Raw genomic sequence first — 15,806 nt, 5'->3', positions numbered from 1 at the left:
CATTTTTTGACAATATTTTATAATATAGTTCTTCGTGAGAAAAGAGAAATCTGTTAAAAATAATTTATATGTACGTTTTATATTGTTTTAAATTCCAAAGAAATTATACAATCAAGCAACGTTCGGTCCCCTGGTACTTAGTTTGGTACAATCTTTTATCTTTGATTCAGAACAATTAAATTTTTCTCATATATTCTGTATGGTTCAATAAAACATTTGATATTTTGCTAAACATTGATGTGTAGTGCATGATCCCACTATGGATGTTTTGTTTTTCTGTGTAAAGTTGATAAGGAAATTGCAGTAAAATGCAGCCAACGTAAACAATAAGTGGAGCAAGTGACTGGCGAATCACCCCGCGAAGCTCCTTGAGAATACTAACAAATTTACCCTCTCAGGTCAACACTAGCAATTGTAGACATTTACAACAGCAACAACGTTTGTCGAGTTATTATTTCTGTCACAGGTTTAATCCTACCTCGTAACGTTAGATTTATTGTTCTTATAAAAAAAAACATTTCGAAAGATATATTTTAGCGAATTTCCCTATAGGGAAGAAGCTATTACCGTAGGTCTCATGGTAAGACTTAGGCCCGGGACCGATTTACTTTTTCATTTTGATGTCCCCAGAGGCCAAAAACACCATTTGTTCAAATTTGTATATATGTATATATATATATATATATATATATAGATTTATATATATATATGTGTCCGTGAACACGATAACTTGAGTAATTTTTATCCGATTTTGATGAAATTTGGTTTGAAGGTGTAAGGCGGGATAAACTTGAATGAGTTCGCGATTCAGCATGATCGGACCATGGGAACAGGGTTTTATGGGGCGTTTTATGGGGTAAAAATTGGTTTTTCTCACTTTTGACCCTCAAAACACAAAATTTCACAATTTTTCTCCAAACCTTCTTAAAGAGCTTAAAAAAACAAACAATTCAGTATATCAAAGTGTTTTTGTACGGTTATTGGTTACGGAGAAAACTGTAAATTTAAAATTCCCATGTTATTCTTATGTAGAATATTGTAAAATGTTGTAGTTTGCTTGTTTATGGATATCTTTTGATCAAACCTGGCAAATATATTCATTTTCTACTAAGCAATAATTATTTTACTTAAAACACACACTTTATTAGTTTCCTTGTAGCAGCAAACCTAGGTACTCGTTAAACCTAATGTTATTTAAATAGATCGATTGGAAATCAATTCAGCCAAATGGAAATTCGCTTAGACGGCAGGTTTGCTGCGGCTATTTTATTCTTCGATGATTTGGTGGTATTTGAACCCAGGACCTCAGGGACTGAAGTCCCGCGCTTTAAGCACTAGACCAGCTCACTCTCCATAACGACTCATTGTTCTTATTAAAAAATTAATAAATTTCGAAAGATATTAAACGAAGATAGGCAACCAATTGGGTTTACTTCTTAATTACATATATATTTTTTAAAGTTTTTTATAAATCCGATACGCATCTCTTCGTTCACACGAAGAATTAGTTAATAATGTAGTAAGCTATTATTTAAGTTTAAGGCGTTTGAAATGGATCTCTGTCCATTAGTAAAAATTTACAAATGAGTTGGTGTTTGTCTGTTCGCCTAACCCAATACTAAAACTACTTTACCAATGTAACTAAACAAGAATACCTAACGTTAAAAAATGTTGTTTGAGATTTGCCAATTGTTTTAAAGCGGAATCCTCAGACTGAATCTGTTGTTCATATTGGAGAACAGATTTTTAATTGGTGGTAGTAGGGACTCTCTTCCCTTACTTCTTCATTGTCATTATTCTGCTTGCCTCCACAAGTATACACAACCTCCCCTTATGGCAATGTAAAGAATGACTTAATTGAAACATATTTTTCAAACACTGCTTTTAATGACGGGGTTTTTCTCTATTTTTGTTTGATATTTGAAGCGATTTAAAATATTTAGACGCAAGATTTTGTTGAACCATTTACATCTGAGAATTGTACGGCTTAAATTAGTCTAGCTGATTCTTTACGTTACCATAAAGGTTGGCTGTGCATTCATGAAGGCAAGCAGAATAATGACAATGTTTATAATAATTTCGTTTAAAAGATGGAAGGTTGAGGAGAGTCCCTTACTACCTATTGAAAATATTTTCTCCAATATGAACATCAGATTTAGTCTGAGGAGTTTCCTCAATATAAACATTATTGGCAAATTTAAAAATACATTTTTTTAGTTCTTAACAAATTTAATTTTGTTTTGCTACAATGGTTTAATTTTTTTGTAATTCTACTAACATATTGTTCTTAATATGAAAGCTATAATACATAATAATGTATTTTACAGTATAACTATTAATGTAGATCAACTTAAAATAGGCTCAAGAGATGAGGTAAAATAACATTTAGCCATCGTCAATTATTTTTTTTTGAGCGGAGCGAGCGAAGCGAGCGTAGCTCTTTGGGATCAACTTCAATGCAACAAATAAAGCAACATCACTCAATAACGGCAGTACACATTTCTGCTAAACTTAACAAGATTACTTAGACTAATAGTGAGATGGTTAATAAACAAACAAATTTCAATTAGATAATGCTAATGCAATTTAAAACGAACTTAAAATTTAAAAATTTTAACATTAGGCTTATGGGATTAAAGTAGCCATATGACAGTTTTTTGTTTACAAGAAAAATGTAAACAAGATTTGTGTTGCCAGCTGATTAGAAACAGCCAATGTTAGAAATCAGGATTTAATAAGCGATATATCGAACCGCATCGAAATCGATATTTAATCCGATAATACATCACAGGTTATATTATGTTGAATTACATCGACGTTGCAGTAAGTTAATTACACTTACTAATAAAACGCAGATTGAACACTGATCTAATTTAGGCATGCGGGGAAGGTAGGTTGGGGTTTATGAGTATTCGTGACTACATTAAGTGTTTTGAAGTAAGGTTAGATCAGGAAGGTAAAGTGTAGGTTATAGGTAGGTGATCGAGTTGCTTATTTGTGTTGCACCATATAATTTTTATCTTTTGGAATAGTTGGTTAAACGGGGAAACGATTTCAAAAATGTTTGCATATGGTCTTAACAAACCATCTACTGTAATCAATAATTCTAGCAAATTACTACATAAAAACCAAATGAAAAGAACATTTGGATTTGGACCTTTGACCAAAGCAAAACTAACATATAATTTATGAAATGTGAAAAGTTGTATATCATTAAATACTATTCTGTAATATTAATAATTGTTCGGCAAATCCTCATTTTAATGGCTCGGCTGAAAATGGAATCTGCGTTTTGTGAAACAGTAATTTGGTAACAATTCAGTAATTTAAAATGTTGACAACAGTAGCCTATCCTATATAAATACTGTTATTTGATTGCCAAGCCACGGACTATACATACGTCCAGTTACAACCGTAATAAGTAAATAATTAATTACCTGTAGGCCTACTTATAGAAGTACACTTTTAACCATGGTATGGATAATCGTCTAGGCCTGTCCAGAAGTAGGCTACTAATTTCTAATTATATTATCTACATTTTATTTTTAAGGCATGACTTCCCTTCTTGAAATACATGATTGATAATTCAGTTCATTTTAGTCTTTACATTTATTCTAGATGTTTTACATTTGAGTCTTACAATAAAATAGCCCTACATTTTTCGTAGGCCTATGTTTGATCTTTGACTATCAATACAACTAGACATTCCATCCCCATGTTAAATTTGTAACCAGCTTCTTCATCAACATCTTTTGTATCCAATAGCCAATGGTATTATTAAGGACAGTGTTAAAATGCCGTCTCTAAATCGTCCTAAATAATGGTAGAAACCTAAATTCCAGTTACATTACAATCACATCCTCCATCAAGAATACTTGGTATTAACAATCATAAATTATTTCTAGCAAAGAAAGCTGAGTTTAACCGATTGCAGGGGTTGAAATGAAGACCAATGTTTATGTTGCACAGTTGAATTTAAATATAAAATTTCCCCTCCAGTTGTAATACTTTAATACTCGTTTTTTTAATAGTTACTGTTTTTTTATACTTTAATATAGCCTACTTTAACCGATTGTAAGGGTGAAAGATGAAGTCCAATGTTTTTGTTGTAGGCTACAGTTGAATTTGAATGTTAAATTTCCTTTCTCTTTTTTATACTTTAATGCCCTTTTTGGATATTAATTCCAGATTCCAACTACTGTAATATTTTCCTGGTCAAAACTACCATAATGCACTTTTGGAAGAGGTATCTGAATAACAAGATGTAGTAAAAACAAATCTGAATTATTATAATTTTAATCAATAAAACCAGCATTAGTACATCTATTGACTTTTTTACATTTAGTTACTTATACAAATATCAAATCACGTTTGTTCCGCTCAACTGGCTTTCACCTGTCTGAAAGCAACCCTAGTTTAATGTTTGAATCTTTATAGTAAACCAAATGTCACACTTAGTACGAATGTACTTTTTAGATCGGGTAAATGTGTTGTTAATCAATTATTTAATCTTTTAGATTTATTGCAGAATGGGTTGATTGAAAGTCGTGCACTATTATACTGTTGTGATATAATTCCCAACAGGTCTTATACATTTTGTTGATTTAATTTAGGGTATAAATAATCTCAATAAAATCACAGTCTGGTGCAGTATAAAAAGTGGTCAGTTAGGCCTATATTGACGTGTTCTGGTGACCTGGGTCAGTGAACTGTCTAGCTTGTGTTGGGCGAAGTTCATCTGTCTACACCAGAAGTTTTGTATTAACATGGAGCGACTTATAATTCTGAATAAAATCTTGTATGATTTTAAACTACCCCCGTTGAGGAATAACGTTATAATTTTAATATTAAGTGTAAAAAGAATGACATGAAAAATTTAAAAACCAAATGGGATGGAGTCCTAGAAGGGTTTCAAAATGAAAACAGGCCTAAGTAGTGTATTGGTTGTATTCTTGCAAAATTTCAGCTAAATTAGTCCACTAGTTTTCACGTGATTGACTAAGTGCTCACATACATCCATTGTTTTACACTAATAATATTTGTAAGATATTAGATGAAATAACTAGAACAAATGAACATTATTGGTTTGAAACAAATTGTCTTGTTTAATTTAAAATAAATGTTGGTCAGTACTGGTATTAATGGCAATATCGTATTACTTGGCTGCCAAAATGTATTAGAAATTTAAGATTGCAACTGTGTGTTTTTTTGTGTAAGGGTTTGTTTTGTTACGCACAACCTTATGCACAGAGTTTCAAATTATAAGGTTTATTACTCTATATATTATCATTCAACGTAACTACGTCAATTGACTTGAATTAAGATCTAATGAAAATGTTGTTGAAACATTTTCAAATATACGTTCAGAGGTAAGCAGAAGCTGACCACTTGTACTAGAAACATGAAAGCATGTAAACTTCGAAAGAAGATAAATAGCTCTGTATAATCCACCGGGGAATCAAACATGCATAAAACATTACAAGAATTCTTGCAGGACTTGAATCTCCATCGCCTGTGAAAACATGACTTACGTATATCGTCTTCGTGAAACAGATATATTTTACATGTTTACAAACAAAACACTTACATTTTTGCATGTATAACAGTTTTATTCCGTTTATGTATACTAACGTGTAGAGTGAAGTGGTTAACATTGAAAGATGTTAAGGTGAAATCAGGAAAACATATTTTAATTCAGTATAATTGAGTTTCTCAATCCTCTTTGAAAACTTTGAACAATATTTAATGTGACTATTACTGCGTTAAAGTGATTCCAAAGATCAAATTGTTTCTTGATTCCAAAGAAACTACTTTTGCTGAAATTGTTAAATTGTATACACTTTCCGAAGTAAATCCGGCCACCATGCTCAGAAATTGGTTTGTAATCTAAAATAATCTAATTTTATTGTGACATAGTCTCTGATTTACTATTTTGTATACAAAAAGTAGTTTATAGTACCTTGGGTATCGCCAAAGGATTATTTTGAAGTAGTTTACCATGGTTTCGAATACAAGCTAAGCTAAGTTTTTAATAAATAATATAGTGTTACCTTTTACCGTTCCAAATTGGTGTAGACTACAACGCGTTTCGTCAACACAGTGATATCATCAGGTTATCTGCACAAGTAACACTATATTATTTATTAATAAAGACGTTCCAGTTGTAGGAATTGAATTCTAATTAGTTTTTAAGTTTACATCTGGGATGTAGATGATTTAATACCCCCTTTTCCCGTGTAAACCTGAAAATGAAGCTACTATAAGGTCTTCGAAACTTTAACTAACAGCTTAAAAAATTCCCGTGGTGATACACAATATAGTAGTATTTATTCCTTGTATCGACCTAATTTTCGTCATTCTTATGTTTCTTGATACCTATGGCTATTTCATAACCTCAAATATTGCATTAAAATCAAAACTCCGTTACTAAATCAGGGTCATGCAATGTATGACACTGAAAAACACTTATAAGTTTGGTCAACCCATCAACCATACCCAGAAGAAAAATGAACACTACAACTGTGTTAAAGTTGAGTTTGGGACCAATATTGGTCCAAGTTGTTCCTTAACAACAGCTGCAAACTTTTAAGTTGTTCACAAACCAATCTCTCCCGAAGTTTTTGTTTCCAACAACCTTATATGTCGCGTAATCATTTTTCGAAGTATATGTTGCGAAAGTCATAGTTTACCACGACCTTGGAATAATACTAGAGTATCCTTTGCTCGAAATCGAGCACATGCTAATTAATAAAAGAGCGAATTTAAAATAAATGACCAAAAAAGGTTGTTTATTTTTTTAGATTAAACTTATCAATGGTTAAGTAGCTTCTGGACGTGCTCACAATGTTAATAAAAGCTATTTCATGATTTCCAACAGTCGGCCTTGTTCTTTAGTATTTTATACAAATTATATTGAGCCCCTCAAAGGGATTTTCACCAGCAAAACATGAGGAAATCACACCAAAACGTCAAAATCAGTAATAACTCTAGATGGAGTTCTGTTCACAAAATAGCCCCTTCAAAATCAATTAGGTATTGAAAATACCTACTACAAATCTCGTGTTAATTGATATGTCTTAAAACAAACTCTAGGAAGAAACAATGGAGAATTATTTACCTCGAAACAATTCTAGTCAGCATAAAAGTCTATTTAATAATTTGTTTGTAGCACAAACAGACTTGTCTAATTCATAATACAATGAACACAGAGATGAATTAGAAACGCAGCACGTAGGAGGAAGCCGCAGGCATATGACGTAAATCGGCTTCTGTGTCTGACGTCATTTAATAGCATTAATAAAGCTTTCCCTCAATTTGCCTTATAATGGGGCTTATGTTATAAACTATTTACTATTTTTTTACACCCTACCTTTGCGAGGAGAATTAATAGTTTACTAACATTTCATCCCTAGGGCGACTCTTTTCGATAAGAGCTCAAGTTTAACATTTTTCGTCATAAAATAGCATTCATTAAGTTAAATATTCACAAAAAGTAAACTTTACACAAAAACCTTTATAAATACCTGTAGCTCAAAAATAGCTTCTTTTTTTGCTTCTCTACGGACAGCTACAAGTGGCCCAATATGTGTTACTCCGCAAATACGATGATTTATTTTAACTAGAGGTCGTCCAGTGGTCGAAAACTTGACCAAAAATATCAAATGTGCAGACTTCTCTGTTTTCACCCCACGCTTTAAATAAAACATGTGATTGGAATTTCTTCCATTTGCTTTGATTTTCTGTTTAAATTTCGTTATTACTTCGTCACCAGCATGGCAACCCATAAGGCCAAGGTGATTTTTTTTAAAATTTCAAATTAGTTTTTTATGCTTATCTTTGAGCCTATTTAAATTTATAAAGGCATTCTGCACATATACAGGAAACTATCATTCTAACAGTAAGCAATAGATTTCCCCTGCAATGCACACAAGCTGAGGAAAAAGTTTGAAAGAAACATGCTTTTCTATTAGTATATAGATTACTGCATTTCGTGCAAATAGAAATAGATATGCATTTTAGTGAAATATGCAGTATGAGACGATGCTATAGGGGCTATTGCCAAATTAAGCGGGAGTTTTTTTTTTTTTTTTTTTTTTTTTTTAGAGGTTGAGGGCTTCTTTCAACCTTACATTTGCCCGTCCACATAGTAGACTACAAATTTGTGCGTTTTACGTATACAGCAAAGCAAGAGGTGAGCCGGTACAGTACAAAGGTGAACTGTACTGATAAAGTGTTTGTGGCAGTGACCATGATCCGAACCCATGACATCGCTGCCTTGGGCCCGAAGTCCGTGACGCTACCAATTGACTCACCAGTTTGTGTTTATATGTTAAATCTATAAACAAGGCTTACAGCTGATGTCGTCAATTTCAGCTGATTCTTTTTCAGCGAGAAAATAAACCACTGTAGACTAGCAACGTGCTTATTGAAAACAGCCGTTTTGCTGTAGTGTGACGAAATAGTACATTCCATCACTAGGGCGTAAAATGAGTTTTTTCGACCCAAGCTCTACAAGGGTACAAGGGTTGAAAAAACACCTTTATCCGTGTAATGAACAAATTTTATTTATTGATTAAGTAGAATTTGTATTATCCTCCAATACCTAATAAAACTAAATAAATTTGGACAAGTAATGGTCATTATTACTTGTCCAAATTTATTTAGTTTTATTTCGTTTACGAAACTAATGCAATGAAACACCCATTTGTTGCACATTTTGAGCAGTCAATTTGGGTGATTGTTTAATGTCGAGAACTATTGTTGTGTCGACTGGAGGTAATGTGATGTGAAATTAGACCTTTCTCACATAGTTTAGTCACTGGTAATTATGTTCTAATGTTCCAGCTTGTGTTGGGTAGCTATTATAAACATGGTCTTTTTGTGTGCTTGATATGTGCTAGTTCCAAGTTTTAAGGTTAAAACTAGTACATCTTCAAGCTAGGTTGTCCTCAATAATAGAAATCATACTCCCTGATGCCATATATTTGATATATGCAATACTAATATGTGGATGAGATTTATTTTGCCTACTTGATTGCATGATTGTAAGAAACAACTCCTTCAAAGTCCTCTAAGTTGTTTGAAACAATGTAGTCTTGAAAGACTAACAATATTAATGTTAGGATGCTAGGCTTTGTTCAAGGATAATTAGTTTTTTGCTGAAATCTTAAATTTGAAATTTAATATTTTTATTGACTACTTTTTTGTTTTAATCACATGGATTTTTTATAGCCGGTCTCATGTCGAGAAAAAGTATTTGAACAAATTGTTGAAAATATCGGAAACCTGACAAAATAAACCTACTGGCCTAAATATCGATTGGGTTCGTATACTTGTAGTTCTTTTTGATTGATATTACAAAATAAACTATTCAAGTATGGGTATATATTTGTGGCTAAGCCATGAGACTGTACATAGCAAATGTTTTTATTTACATCTGGTTAACACAAATGATATTTTGGTTGGTGATTGTAAATAAACTTTTAACTTTTTGAATGAAACTAAAGCTGGATGAAATAAGTGTTCACTTTATTCTTTTAACTTAAACTAAATTTTATCCATCAAACTAATCTAATTCTTAACTTATATTTACAAACTACCAAGAAACTTAAAACTATACTTCTAAACTTTACTGAACTAAATTTATATATATACGCTTGCTCAACTAAAATTTCTTACTATACAAGAAAAATCTCAAACCTCAATCCAAATTATATAGCATGACAATACAATATTCGCATGAGAACATTCGTTTAAACGTGAACATAACATGAACATGTCGATTAATTAATTTATATACCGTGCTATGAAATAATTTTCAATTGAAGACACCATTAACAATAAAAGCCCCGTCAAACAGTTTTCAAAGGTGTAAGGAAAGTCGGTGTCAGATTACCCTGATCCTCTCAAGCCCTCATATAATCCTATGTGCCGTGAAAGGTGCTTTTTCATTTACCTTCGAATTTACAATGATTGTTATGTGAACAACAACAAAACTTTATTAAACACAATTTGGGGTTTTTGGTCTATGGATTTTTAATTTATTAAAGAAAATTTATATTGAATAAAACGTCTCACTGTTAGCATCCATAATTTCACAGTCATAGAACATCGTATTGAAATTTTTTCAACGCTAGCTATCAGAAATTATGACTGGTGTTTTCCGTTATAAATTAACGCCTGTAATACTTAGCAATTGCTCGAATTCGAGCAACAGGTACACTAGTACATATCTTAAAACTGCAAAGTACTTGAGTGAAAATTCAATCAGGCAAATGAAAATTCGCTTAGTCTGCGGGTTTGCAACCGCTGGATACTTTTTTATTGTTGCCACAAAAATATTCAATATAAATATAGTAGGAGATTTACCAGAATATGGTACATTGTGACATTTTTGAAACAACAAATTCACGTTTATCAAATGAAACAGCTTGAAAACGCAGGGTAAGTTCTCGTACTTTTATCAGACGTTGAAAGATAATTTTATTGCTTCCGTGTTTTGTAAGAGATTGTTCGAACGACAAAGTTTGTATGAACCGAAGAAGTTTGGATTGGCTCTGCAGAGGTTGTTATCGGTCTATAGTCAGTTTTGCATCCAACTTTGATTATCTTCAACTCAGCACAATGACAGCGGGTCGTCCACGTGTCGAGATGTGGTGATCAATAAATTCAAACATGTTTGATGATAGTGTTGACTGCTATCACTAATTAGTTGACACCTTAGTTTTATCTACATAATACATACACGTAAGGGATGTGCGACTAAATGTGTTGTTAGTAAATTCAGGGAATTCAGATTGCACGTAAATTATACAGTATGCATATACATTTGTTACTGACTAAAGCCAGCTTTACGGGAAAGAAATTGCACGAGTTCTCCCGTATAAATATAGTTAAAGCTTTCTTAGCTTCCTTAATAGTTGTTTCTTAGATAAGACAGTTTATTTAAAACCAAATGATCATAAAACTCTAGGTCCAGTTTAGAACCATCTGTACGCTACTGACTTCTCAGCATCGAACCGTGGACCTGATTCATGAATGCACACTACAACCACACAATCACCCATGATGAATACCAGCTTATTCTAAATTTAATTTACCACATATTAGATCTTCGCTTTTTTTAGTCTATGTCAACGAATAACTCTCAATTTATATCTATGGTAAAATATACAGGCAAATGTCATATAGTAAAGCTAATTCGAACACCAGTTAAGAAACCCAAAAGAAGACAACTTGTGAATGAACTTTACAAGACATATTGTGTGATGGCCGTGAACTTTACACAACCTGGACAACTCACCATGTGCTGAGCCGGGGAAATGTCACTGCCTTTACTGCGATTAAATGTCGTATGTCACAGCAAACACATAGAAGTATAATACTACAGTGGTTAGTTAGTAATACGATCCTATAGAAATACCTAGTTGTAAGTCTTTAGTCGTAAGTCTTTCGTAGAAATACATTTCGTAGTAATACCTTTCGTCATAATACCTTTCGTAATAATCCTTTCGGAGCAACTACGTGCACCTACGTGCAGAACAAGAAACTATAACGACTCGTTCAGTTTTATTGTGGACATACCTCTTATGTTCTATGATTTAGAAGCCTTTGCATCACAAACATGAAACTAAATGGTTAAGCTCCTAAGATTGACAACATTGTCATACTCAATTGGTACATAAAACTTCACATTTACTATAATCTTCTAATGTTAACATAATGAATTTTACATCTAGGTATATAATTTGGGTTAGGTTACAGTTTTTGGATATAGTTGAATGAATCGTTGATATATCCTGCTTAGACCATTAAAAAGAAGATACAGTATTCAGAGAGAAATACAGTTTTGTTATCCTTGACAGTATTGCTTTATTCCTCCTACGATAATATGCAGTGTAACTAATAGAAAATACATGTATTTTAAGGCTATATGTTGTTATTCATGTGAGAAAATTGGTTTCTGTAAGATTTATGTTGGCAGCAATGTTAAGCTGAGGTTGAATGGATAATCTGAGTGACGTCTGCTTTCATCGCTCAACCAAGAGGGGGGGGGGGAGGTGGTGATGTATGACATATTTAAATGTGAGTTTGCTCAAGTCTGGTACTGGATCTCATTATACAGCTTTGGTTGAATCGTTTAAGCTCTAGAAAAGAATAAAAAACGAAACCAACTAACAGACGAGTTAAACATCTGCACGAAAAAACTAAGTACGATTTAAATGATTTAAACGAATGAATGAGTTATTCCGTTCAATTTGATACATAGTACAAATGTTTACAATTTTGTAATATAACTACCTATTAAGCTTACAACATAAAATAATAAATAAAACAGAAAGAAAAACATTAACAAAGTTTTGAACATAATGTTGAAATGTTTACCCTTGAAAATAAAAACTAAATTTAAACATCTATGAAATTGTTAATTTATAATTTAAGATACTACATTCTATTACGTTATAATGAGAAATTTTTAATTATAATGTAATTATATTAATCAAACTATTTTCGATCTCAACATCTATTAAATTTCCCATACTTAAATCATCATCTTTTTTATTTGATCTCAAAGGGTAAATCCCAATATTGAAATTTCCAATGAAAATTAAGTACAAATACAGCGTTTGGCATATTAATAATAACAACTAGGTTCACCTAGATTTTTATAAAAACATATTAAATAGGCCAAAACAAAAGAAACTTTTGTGGTAATGTATTTTATGGTTACATTACATGATTACACTTTAGTAGTAATGGTGACCGAGCTCTGGTCATCCTGATTGGTTGAAAAAAATCACAACAGACGCACCAAATAATCTTCGTGGATGTGGAAAACTGTCGTGGATTCTCCTTGGACCAATAAACAATCTTCACGAGAGTTTAAACATCCAGTTTACAACTTACAACTTCCGAGTTCTGTCGCAGAAACAATGTTTTGAAGTACTATGTCTTATACAGTATTAGATGTTGCATTATCTCGAATGGATATTTTATTGATTGATATATAAATTTTTTTGTAACTAAAAGATACTAACACGTGTTATAGTTGTGATACTTAAAACAAAAATATTTTGTTCGAATATATAAAAAAGGTTAATTGAAGCATAAAACAGTTTTCAGTTTTGAGCCTAGCTCGTACACTTTTGGTTGTAGGTACGCTTTAAAACAAGTCGTATGTAAAAATTAATTAAGTTTACTAATACCGTAAAGACAAAACATTCAAAAATATTTTTTAAGCTGTTGCCAGAATAGTTTGTAACATTTTAACAATTTGCAGACTAGAAATATCAATAATATAATAGGTAAAGAACCTTTTTTCCGTCTTTAGTCTTGAGAAATATAATCTGAACATAAGGTTAAGGATTGAGCAATATTGGTTGAAAATATCTATTTGGCCATCCTGTTATTCTTTTCATCAATTGATTGCAATTACACACACAAATTAAACAAGCAAAAGGAAAATATAGGTATAATAAGGTGTTATTTTAGAAGGTTTATATTTTTGGAATCTAGTTGATAAATGCTATTTGGATTCGTACAAAGTTTCACTCGGATGTGTTGTTGTTTTAAATCCTGATTAAAGTCGTTATGAGAAGAAATGCACGATTAAAGTTTAAATAGGCTAAATATTTTCTAACAGGAATGATTTAAATAGGCAAAATAATATTTTTCTACAAAAATAGTTTGAAACATGGTGGAGAGATAGTGTGCAAAAAATAGTGGTTAATACAAGCAAGAGGCAGACTTTATACAAAGAGGTTGACAACACCGTGATGTATCTTGTTTGTCCCTTTCAAGCACTAAGTGAAGTGATGCTCCGAATTTGTTAGTCCTCAAATCTGTGTTGCACGCAATGCGAGTTTGTATTGCTAAACTACAATAATGTAAATACACAAGGAACAATAAATATTGTAAAAATATACATTTAATACCATTGTATTGCAGCAAAATAAATTGAACTACCATAAGATTTTCATAAAATAAATTTTCAATTAGCTCATAACAATTTTAGATCACACACTAATCCTGACCTTGTTAATATTCCGATGCTTATCCAGCAGTTTTTAAAATGTCATGTAGATGCACATACAAATATACAAACATACATTGGATTTTATATATATAGATGGGTTGATTGAAAGTTGTGCACTATTATACTGTTGTGATATAATTCCCAACAGGTCTTATACATTTTGTTGATTTAATTTACGGTGTAAATAATCTCAATAAAATCACAGTCTGGTGCAGTATAAAAAGTAAGTCAGTTAGGCCTATATTGACGTGTTCTGGTGACCTAGGTCAGTGTACTGTCTAGCTTGTGTAGGGCGAAGTTCATCTATGTCTACACCAGAAGTTTTGTATTAACATGGAGCGACTTATAATTCTGAATAAAATCTTGTATGATTTTAAACTACCCCCGTTGAGGAATAACTTTAAAATTTTAATATTAAGTGTAAAAAGAATGACATGAAAAATTTAAAAACCAAATGGGATGGAGTCCTAGAAGGGTTTCAAAATGAAAACAGGCCTAAGTAGTGTATTGGTTGTATTCTTGCAAAATTTCAGCTAAATTAGTCCACTAGTTTTCACGTGATTGACTAAGTGCTCACATACATCCATTGTTTTACACTAATAATATTTGTAAGATATTAGATGAAATAACTAGAACAAATGAACATTATTGGTTTGAAACATATTGTCTTGTTTAATTTAAAATAAATGTTGGTCAGTACTGGTATTAATGGCAATATCGTATTACTTGGCTGCCAAAATGTATTAGAAATTTAAGATTGCAACTGTGTGTTTTTTTGTGTAAGGGTTTGTTTTGTTACGCACAACCTTATGCACAGAGTTTCAAATTATAAGGTTTATTACTCTATATATTATCATTCAACGTAACTACGTCAATTGACTTGAATTAAGATCTAATGAAAATGTTGTTGAAACATTTTCAAATATACGTTCAGAGGTAAGCAGAAGCTGACCACTTGTACTAGAAACATGAAAGCATGTAAACTTCGAAAGAAGATAAATAACTCTGTATAATCCACCGGGGAATCAAACATGCATAAAACATTACAAGAATTCTTGCAAGACTTGAATCTCCATCGCCTGTGAAAACATGACTTACGTATATCGTCTTCGTGAAACAGATATAGTTTACATGTTTACTAACAAAACACTTACATTTTTGCATGTATAACAGTTTTATTCCGTTTATGTATACTAACGTGTAGAGTGAAGTGGTTAACATTGAAAGATGTTAAGGTGAAATCAGGAAAATATATTTTAATTCAGTATAATTGAGTTTCTCAAACCTCTTTGAAATCTTTGAACAATATTTAATGGAGATTCCAAAGAAACTACTTTTGCTGAAATTTTGAAATTGTATACACTTGCCGAAGCAAGTCCGGCCACCATGCTCAGAAATTGGTTTGTAATCTAAAATAATCTTTTAGTGTGACATAGTCTTTGATTTACTATTTTGTATACAACAAGTAAGTTAGTTTATATTACCTTGCGTATCGCCAAAGGATTATTTTGAAGAAGTTTACCATGGTTTCGAGTACAAGCCAAGCTAAGTTTTTAATAAATAATATTGTGTTACCTTCTACCGTTCCAAATTTGTGTAGTCTACGACGCGTTTCAACAACACAGTGACATCATCAGGTTATCTGCGCAGGTAACACTATAAATAAAGACGTTCCAGTAGTAGGAATTGAATTCTAATTAGTTTTTAAGTTTACATCCGGTTGTAGATGATTTAATATCCCTTTTTTCTCGTGTAAACTTAAAAATAAAGC

This window comes from Macrosteles quadrilineatus, unplaced genomic scaffold (assembly GCF_028750875.1).
Source record: "Macrosteles quadrilineatus isolate MER2022 unplaced genomic scaffold, UCM_ALF_1.0 Scaffold_3__2_contigs__length_128488019, whole genome shotgun sequence".
Taxonomy (NCBI): Eukaryota; Metazoa; Arthropoda; class Insecta; order Hemiptera; family Cicadellidae; genus Macrosteles; species Macrosteles quadrilineatus.
Note: the sequence above shows the minus strand (reverse complement) of the source record.